Source organism: Hyaena hyaena, unplaced genomic scaffold (assembly GCF_003009895.1).
Source record: "Hyaena hyaena isolate Hyena2069 unplaced genomic scaffold, ASM300989v1 scaffold_525, whole genome shotgun sequence".
NCBI lineage: Eukaryota > Metazoa > Chordata > Mammalia > Carnivora > Hyaenidae > Hyaena > Hyaena hyaena.
This window is the reverse complement of record NW_024081157.1, coordinates 1,156,237-1,158,676: the sequence shown is the minus strand read 5'-3', so window position 1 is coordinate 1,158,676 and position 2,440 is coordinate 1,156,237. Positions and strand designations below refer to the sequence as shown.

Below are 2,440 nucleotides of genomic sequence, written 5' to 3'. Positions count from 1 at the left end.
GAAACCAGTGAGTGACCTAATAAGTAAAACGTTTCTTTCTCTGAGCCCCTGTAGCAAATTAACCAAACCTGAGGAGGTTCCTGGGAACCTCCCTTCTACAGCCAGTTGGTCAAAAGCACAGATAACAACCTGGACTTGTGGCTCGTGTCTGAAGCAGGGGCGGGGTGGGGGGGATACAGTCTTCTAGGGCGGGGCCCTTACCCGTGGGGTCCCTCGCTATCTCCAGGAGTACAGGGTCAGAGCTGAGTTAAATGGCAGGACTTTCCCGCCACCACGGCCCAAGCTGGTGTCACACAATTGCTTGTTGTAGGGATTCCGCCGCCCAGAGGTGCTGTGAGCGTGGCCTTGGCGTCAGAGTGAGGGAGACTCACAGGAGGACGGGAGTGGGGGGGGCGGAGGGTCCTGAACAATTCCTTACCAGTGTTGCTAAGTCCTTGACAAGGAGGTAATCATGGCTCTCCGACAACCGTACCATGAAGACTAAGTGGAATAATCTTGGCAGTGGGTCCGACACACCACACCAGCTCTAGTGCAACAAAGTCGTACCTCTGGACGGTCTCTAAGTCAACCTAAGTGTCCTAAGGGGCACGCACGACAAAATGCATCTATTTGGAGTACACAGTTTGATCGGTCGTGCGGCACGTGTACACCAGTAGAACCGCCGCCACATTTGGCTTCTAGAACATTACCAACACCCCAGAATGTTCCCTCCTGCCCCTTGCTGCAATCCCTGACCCCGCCCCAGCTCCAAGCAACCACCCATCTGCTTTCTGTCACTACAGATTTGTTTCCTAGCATTTCGTTTGAATGGAATTTCCCTCAGCACAGTGTCTGTCAGATTCAGCATGTTGTCGTACACATCTGTACCTTCCTCCTCTTTATGGCTGAGTGCTGTTCCGGCGCAGGAGCATACCACGATTTGTTTATTCCAGTGTGAGGTCATGATGCTCAAGCCCTCTGTGAACATTCGAGAAAGTCTTTGCGTGGATATAGGTGCTCCTTTTTTTTTTTTTTTTTTTGACAGCTCCTGCCACCAGCTTCTCTGCGCAAACAGCACAGCACAGCAGGCCCCCAGCCCCATGCAAACAGAAGCCCGGGATCATATCGTTCTCTCCATCCTCCCACTGGCAAGCAGAAGCCTCTACACCAGAGACTTTGTGGGGGGCAGGGCACCTATGGGAGCCTGAGCCACAGCTGGAGCTGGAGCCGGGGTCGCAGCTGCAGCCTGGGCCTTGATTTGAGTCTTGGCCTTGGACTTTGGCTGGCAGAGCCTGAGACCCTTGGCAATGGGGGCACGAGCATGTCTCCCGAGCTTGGGGTGAGAGGTGCAGGCAAGTCGATTGAACTTGCGGCTGCCAGTCCTTGGGATGTTGGGCTTGACGAGGGCCTTGACAGCCTCAGCACATGCGCTCGTGGCCTTGGCATTGCTGGCCTGCATCTTCAGGCATTTCTTGTTGTGCTTCTTCGCAAAGCGCATGTTCTTCAGGAACTTGGGGTCTACCCATAAAAGATTCATATTTTTGTGACTGGGGTTTCTTGATGCCATTTCTGTGCCATTTTTGCGACTGGCTGTGCGTGATGTTCTCGGACTTGGCCATGTCTGCACTGAAGCTGGGGGCTCCCAAAGCGCCTTGGAGCAGAAGAGAAAGAGAAAGACTGGGTTATGTTCTTACTTCCTCTAGGGGTGCCTAGGGGTGGGATGGCTGGGTGGCGTGGTAAGATATGTTAAATGCACGCTGTTAAGACACTGCTAACTCTCTTGCAGCGAGCTTCCATCCCTTCCACACCTGCCACAGCGCAGGAGACTTCCAGGTTCTCTGCTACCGTGGCAACATGTAAATCAACTTAATTTTGACTCTGAGCTCTCACCCTGCCAGGTAAGGAAGAAGTTTAGCCTCATCAATTATCAGGGCTGTTCCCACAAAACACTCGCGCGCGCGCACACACGCACACGCACACAGCGGGAGAAGAACAAAGCCTGAGTCTCATCCACACTGTGCTCTGTCTGCACTGCTTACCACGGAGATCTCCATTTTCCTGGATAATCTGAGGTCTGCCAGACCCCCGCCCCCTTGGCTGAACCACCCCAGCAGCAGAATATGTTCCCAGAGACTGGGACCCACCCAGCTGCTCCTCTCTGAGGTCCTTCTCCAGCCCAGGGCCCTAGAAGAGAAACACAAGTTAATAGCTAAAAATGTTGCACTGTTCCAGTCCTGTCGGTGATGCTTAGTTAATGTTCTCTTTCCCTTAAGAAAGGGGAAAGTTTTTCTCTCCCCTGCAGGGATGCATTTTGAGCTGAAGGCTCAGCCTGACTGATAGACACACAGCACATCCGGCCTCTGAGAAGGCTCGGTATACTGCAGAGCCATAAGCAATATTCCATTTAATAAAGGGACATCTCTGAAGTGTACCTTCTCACTACTGGCCTCCCTGAAAGTGG

General features: G+C 53.0%; 1 pseudogene; it reads right to left on the bottom strand.

Annotated features, from left to right (window-relative positions):
- Nucleotides 1–1,141: 1,141 nt before the first annotated feature.
- LOC120247458 lies at nt 1,142–1,598 on the bottom strand (annotated as a pseudogene).
- Between the last annotated feature and the right edge of the window lie 842 nt (nt 1,599–2,440).